Below are 7,492 nucleotides of genomic sequence, written 5' to 3'. Positions count from 1 at the left end.
TCTGGTACTCTCTGCTTTCAGCTAAGATCTATCTAACATGGCCTATAATGTCCATAGTGCCATGGCCTCTTCTAAACCCAGTCTGCACATCTGGCAATTCTCTGTTGATATGATGTCCCAGTCATTTTTGGATAATTTTCAGGAGGATCTTGTTTGTATGTGATATTAATTCTATTGTTCAATAATTTCCACACTCTTCCAGGTCACCATATTTTGGAATAGGAACAAATATGGATTTCTTCCAGTCAGTTGACCAGGTGGTTATCATCCAGATTTCTTGGCACAACCTGATATGCACATCCAGGGAAGCATCTGGTTTTTGAAATATGTCAATTGGTATGCCATCAGTTCCTGGGGCCTTGTTTTTTGCCAGTTCATTCAAGTATCTTGAACTTTCTTCTTAACACCCTTAATAGAAGATTTCAAAGGGCAGCATGGAAAGACAAAGCAAATTATTATAATCAAAAGGGACAAACTTGCTCAGTATTTCTTAAACTGAAGGAACTGAAGAAAAAATTCAAGCCACAGGTTGCAATACTTTAGGATGCTATGGGCAGAATAATGAATGACCCCAGAAGTATCAAAAGAATATTGAAGGAGTATACAGTCACTAAAACAGCACTGTTTTGTTGTTGTTGTTGTGTGCCGTCAAGTCCCTTGGGACTCATAGAGACCCTGTGTACAACTGCCCTAAACTCCGCTCTGTCCTGTGTCAATTGCACTCAGACACGCCCATCCCCATTACCCCAGTCACTGAATCAATCCACCTCATAGAGGGCTTTCCCCTCCTTCACCATCCCTTCACCCTCCCAAGCATGATGTCCCTCTCCAAGGACCAGTCTTTCCTTACAACATGTCCAAAGTACGTCAGAGAAACCTCAAAATCCTTGCCTCCAAGGAGCAGTCTGGTTTAATCCTCTCCAGGATGAATCTCTTTGTTTTCTTTTCAGTCCATGGTACATTCAATTCTCCTTCTATCCACACTAGTCATTGTCCAACTCTCTGACACATAACAAGTGATTTCAAAGACCATGGCCTGTATCAGACACATCTTAGTCTCCAAAGAGACACTATTGCTCTTCAGTACTTTGGAGAGGTCCCTAACAGCAGACTTTCCCATCACAATACATCTTTTAATTTCTTGGCTGCTGGTGCCAAGAATGTTAACTGTGGAGCCAAGCAAACTAAAGCTGTGAATAATCTCAATCTCTTCACCATCCATACTGATGCTGCCAGTTGGTCCAGTGGTGAGAATATTTGTCTTCTTGATATTGGGCCTCAATTCATATTAAAGGCTGCAGTCCTTTACCCTCTGCAGCAAGCGTTTCAGATCCTCCTCAGTTTCAGCAAGCAGGGTTGTGTCATCTGCATAATGCAGATTGTTGATAGATCTTTCACCAATCCTGATGCCACATTTCTCCTTATAGAGCCCAGCCTCCTGGATAGTCTGTTCTGCATACAGGTTGAAAAGGTATGGAGACAGGACATATCCCTGGTGTACGCCCTTCCCAATTATGAACCACACAGTGTTTCCTTGCTCTGTTCTGACGACTTCCTCTTGGTCCAAGTATAGGTTACACATTAGCACGATCAAGTATTCTGGGATTCCCATTCTTCTCAGAGTCAGCCAGTTTGTTATGATCCACAAAGTCAAATGCCTTTGCATAATCAATGAAACACAGATATACATTCCTCTGGTAGTCCTGGCTTTCAGCTAAGATCCATCTAACATTAGTTACAATATCCCTAGTACCAGAACCCCTTCTAAATCCAGCCTGGACTTCTGGCAGTTTTCTGCTGATGTGCTGTTCCAGTCATTTTTGGATAATCTTCATTAGATTTTTGCTTGCATGTGAAATCAATGATATTGTTCTAGAGTTTCCACACTCTGTTGGGTAACTTTCTTTGGGATAGGAACAAAAATTGTAGATCTCTTCCAGTCAGTTGGCCAAGTGGTTGTTCTCCAGATTTCTTGGCACAACTTGGTGAGCACGTCCAGGGCAGCATCTGTTAACTGAAATATGTCAATTGGTATACCATCTATTCCTGGGGCCTTATTTTTTGCTATTTCCTTCAAAGCAGCCTGAACTTCTTCCTTCATCACCAGAGGCTCTTGCTCATATGTTGTTCTATTAAATTCTTCTGTGTCTGCCAACTAGAAACCCTTTTATATTAAGGAATTTTTGCAAGAGCAGCGTGACTGACATTATGAAGTCCTGTAGTGAAGATAACAAGTGGTTAGAACAGACCAGATGCTTTCTTGACTAGCTTGTTGTGCCTCTTGGAAAGCCTCATTGTAAGTGTTTCAGTCCTGGCACAAAATTTGAGTTGTGCATATTCATCGAATGTAATAATATGCTATAGCTTTCTTTTATCTTTAATTTTGCTAGTTAATAGTTTAAAATGGAAACATTACTACTTGTGATTTTTGAAGTCATATTAGAAAAACTAGGAAATTTAATTATCACTTGAATTTTTTTCTTCCCAAAGATGTTTGTTAAATGTGTTGTAATTTTATATTATTTTTTAAAATATTTGGAAATGGATGTGGCTGTAGCTCCCAAATATTTTGTAAGACTCTATCAGATATCTCTAATTTGGCCATGTTCAGTTTATACATATTTCAGAATATTGCAGATTGTGAACAGTGTTATACATTATTATGAAGGAAAATCCGATATCCATAGTACTTTCCCAATATGTCTGTATGTATGCATAGTTATCGGTGAACTGCTAAAAGACCAACTGCTTCTTAAATCCTGTTGTGTAGTTCAAGTCTCTTGCCTTGACCAATCAAGTGAAGAGATTAACTGAACTTTATATGTAACTAAACAAAAAACTTAAATAGACAGAAGGTTTCAAGTCTATTGTACAATAAGGTCCCTATGAGTTGCAAGCGACTTGACGGCATATAACAACAAATAAAAAAAACCAAGCAAATCAAAGTAAAAAATGTAATTAATGGTAATAAAGGAAGAAGTTCAAGTAGCACTGGAAGCATTTGCAAAAGAATGAATAAGGCCCTAGAAATTGCTGACATACCAATTAGCACATTTCAGCAACTAGATGCAGCCCTGGATGTGCCCACCAGTCAGCCAACTGACTAGAAGAGATTTATATTTGTCTCCATTCTCAAAAAAGGCATTCAAACAGAATGTGGAAATTACCAAACAACTCATGGTTGCTGTGATGCTAAATACTGTGATACTGATGTGTCAAGTGCAATAATGGTTACCTGTGATGGACAGTGTTTGACAGAGCTTCCCGATTAAAACAAGCTTGCAAGCAGGAGTGGCATCCACTTCCGAAATGGTTTGCCTCTAGAAACTCAATGAACGTGGAGCAACAATAAAAGTTATACAAGCGTTCAGGTCTTTTGTTCATAGGTTTGCTATGAGTTGTTTATGACTTGATGGCACTTAACATCAGTAATATCACATGCAAGTAAAATCTTGCTGAAGATTATCCAAACATGACTAGAATGGTATATTGACTGAGAACTGCAAGAAATTCAAGCTGGATTTCTGTTATCTTCCCCCCACCCCCCACCCGCCACCACCCACTCTGAATTTAGAAGAGAAATGACATCAAGGAATCATTGCTGACATGATGGATCTTGGCTAGAAGCAGAGAATACCAGAAGGCTATATCTATTTATATTTTATTGAAAAGCCTTTGACTGTGTGGATAATAACAAATTATGGCTAAATTATGGCAAATTATGGCTGAGAAGAGTGGGAATCCCAGAACACCTAATTGTGCTCATACAGAATCCATAGCTAGACTAAGAAGCTGTTGTTTGAAAAGCATAGCAAGCTGTTGTATGGCTTAAAATCAAGAAAGGTATTGACAGTGACAGGTCTGTATCCTTTTTCTATATGCAGATGATATAACCTTCGTTGCTGAAAGTGAAGAGGACTTGATTAAAAATGATAAGCTTTCAATAAGGATTACTTGTCAACTTTAAGAAAATAAAAATTGACCACCAGGTCAATAGGCAATATCATGATAGGAAAAAATGAAGCTATTTACAATTTCATCTTGTTTAAAACTACAATCAGCACACTTGGTACCTAGTCAAAGAATCAAAACGTGTTGATTTGAGTAAATCTGCTGGCAAAGACCTCTCTAAGGTGCTGGGGAACTGTAGTATTAGTTTAAAGATGAAAATGTACCTGATTAAAACCATGACTTCCTATGTATCTAAAAGTTACATGATGAATAAAGATGACAGAAGAAGTAATGCCTTTGAGCTGTGGCATTGGAGAAGTATACTGAATATCCCATGGGCTTCCAAGAGAACAAACAAATATATCTTGGGTAGAGTTCAAGGATGCTGAAACTTCGTCTCACATACTTTTTGCATAGTGTTAGGATGGAACAGTCCTTGTAAAAGGGTGTATCATGTTCAGAAAGATGATCAGCAAAAAAAAAAGGAAGACCCTTAATAAGATGGATTGATACAGTAACTGTAGCAGTGAGCTTGAGTATATTAGGGATGGTGAGGATGGTACAGGATAAGGGCAGGATTCAGTTCTTCACTGGGTCACTGTGAGTTTTTGTTGTCAATTCAACAAAACATAATAACAAAATGAGAGCATTATGTTTAGTGAACTAACTCAGTCTCATAAGGACAAATACTGTGTAAGACCATTATTGTAAAGACAGAAGGATTACTACTAAGATGTGTACAAAAGTTCAAAGGGGGAAAGGGGGGGCAGAGGGTGAGATGGAAGGAAAGTTTCGAGATTTCAGAGTTAGTGGATAGAGGGAGGGGGTGAAGGAATTAGGAGAGATCCAGTGGGGACGTGAAAAGCAGGGTAGTGGTGGGCATGTATCAACGGTGATTAATTTTATAAAATATCATGTGTGGTAGTGGTTACCCGTGGTGGGCAGTCTTTGCTGGAGCTTCCTGACTAAAACAAGCCTGGAAGCAGGAGCAGCATCCACGTCCGAAATGGCTTGCCTCCGGGAGCTCTATGTATGAACAGTGCTCAGGTCTTTCATTCATAGGGTCACTATGAGTTGTCTGTGACTCGACGGCACCTAACAAGAACAATATGGGAATGAGGTGAATGGAGGAATGTGTGAAACACAATGTATTCAAATGAAACACAGTGTATATGAATTTTTTTTAACCAATGTTGTTGTTATATGCCGTCAAGTCGCTTGCTACTCATAGTGACTCTAGGTCAAGTCGCTTGCTACTCATAGCGACTCTAGGTATAAAAGCCCTAAATCTGCTCTGTCCTGTGCCAATTTCACTATCTCCGAAACACCCACCTCTATTACCCCAGTCACTGAATCAATCCACCTTATAGAGGATCTTCCCCTTCTGTGCTGTCCCTCGAACCTCTCAAGCATGACGTCCCTCTCCAAGGACTGGACCCTTCTTGCAACATGTCCAAAGTATGTCAGACGAAGCTTCAGAATCCTTGCCTCCAAGGAGCAGCCTGGTTTAACCCTCTGTTGTACGTAGGGTTTTCAGAGGCCTGCTATTTCAGAAGTGGATGGCCAATCCTTCTTTCTAGTCTGTCTTAATCTGAATGCTCAGATTTAGAGAAGTATCTGACAGACAAGCATTTTACAGAAAAAAGCGAGATATTTCCCTAATTGTGGAATTAACCATTAGTTTCAGTGATGCCCCTGCCCTTGGCACGAGCGTCTTGACACACTTATTTCCCTGCTCCACCATCCACCAGCATCCACATCCACTCCCACGCACTGCCTTCAACACCTATCAACCGTTGACCAGCCCTTGATCTGATAGCTTATATCTGAAGCTTTCTGAGCTTCTTGATTCCAAACACTTCAGCTGCTATTTCTTATGCTGTGGCCAGTTTCTCTTAAGTTTAGTGGTAATGTTTCCCAAGCGAGGGAAATGTGTCCTGTAGAACTGGTGTATAGATTGTTCCTGCGCGCCTTGAGCTCTGGTCTCATTTACCCTACGGGGTTGGGGATTTCTGAGGCCCCTCTGTGCTGGCCTGCCTCGTGCCTTGTGAAATTTTTCAACAGATAATCTTTTTTTTTCTTGCAATAACACCTAAAATTTATTGGATGCCAACTGTGGGAAGGCAGAGGAATCATCAGCTGCACACACATCACAGTTATGTACAGAGCCTACTATCCATTCCCCGAAGGATCATCTCAAGAGTTGAGACCCAAGATGCAAACCCGGCAGAAGGTTAGATCTGCTGCAGTGTTCCTCTCCATTAAAAGGGCTGCCTACAGCTGCAGCTTAACCCCCAGTGCCATAGGCAGATGCACCACAGACATAGTCATTTTGATTCCTGTGAATTCCATCAGGAAAGATTCATGTGTATAGTCACTACTTATGGGTTTGTTTGTGGTTTTTTTAAGGCATTTACAATGAATAAACAATTGATTGAACAAAATTCTATCCAAGGATCATTGACTTCATTTCTGTCAAAATGGCCATATTTTCTGACCCCCAATCCTTCTTTGTTTCCAACTTTTGCATTCCAATCCTACTTATTATTAATGCATTTTTATTATATATTTGGTCAATTTCAGACTGCAGAAGTTGGTAGAAGTGCTCAGTTTCCTCATCTTTGACTTTACTGATTGTTGCATATATTTCAATTAAAGTGAGGACTCGAGACACCTGATGCAGAAAATCAACAAACACAGCTTTCCAGGATGATAGAAAAATCGATGCTTCTTTGAGTTATGTTGGAGAAGAGTATTTAATACCCTAATGACTGCCAAAAGGACAAATATATATTGGAAAAGGTGTAGCTAAAGTGCTCCTTGAAGCCAAAGATAGTGAAATTTCATCTCACATACTTTGGCATGTTGTTAAGACGAGACAGTTCTTGGACAAAGTCACTATGCTTGGAAAGGCAGAGGGATAAGCGAAGCAGAGGAAGATCTTCAACTGGTTCATTGACACAGTAACTATAATGGTGGGTTCAAGCTTGACAGACATGATAGGGATGGCCCAGGACAGGACAGGGTTCAGATCCATTGTTCACAGGGTTGCTATGAATCCTGGTGGACTTCAGAGACCTTAACAACAATGCAAACCTTAGTATTTCATTGCTCCCTAAGCATCTTATTGAAAATTGAGCAATAAATATGTAAGATCAAAGAACTGAAGCCTTTGAATTGCAGAGTTGGTAGAATATTGACTGTATCACGGACTGCCAAAAGAATAAATACATCTGTCTTGTAAGAAGTGGACAGAACATTTCAAAAGGCAGCTTGGGACGACAAAGCAAGATACTATAATGAAAGGTGCAGAGAGCTAGAGTCAGAAAATCAAAAGGGCCGAACTCGCTCTGCGTTTCTTTTTTTTTTTTCAAGAGCCAAATACCAATTTTATTTAGAACTTTTCAAGTACAAAAAAAAAATAAGACATGAAATGCTTGTTAAGTACACATATATGTTGTTGTTGTTGTTATGTGCCGTCGAGTCGTTTCTGACTTAAAGCGACCCTATGCGCAACAGCTCTAAACCCTGCTCTATCCTG

The sequence above is a fragment of the Elephantulus edwardii genome, unplaced genomic scaffold, assembly GCF_000299155.1.
Source record: "Elephantulus edwardii isolate Elephantulus edwardi_28Jun2011 unplaced genomic scaffold, EleEdw1.0 scaffold00051, whole genome shotgun sequence".
Classification (NCBI taxonomy): domain Eukaryota; kingdom Metazoa; phylum Chordata; class Mammalia; order Macroscelidea; family Macroscelididae; genus Elephantulus; species Elephantulus edwardii.
This window is presented reverse-complemented; position numbering follows the sequence as displayed.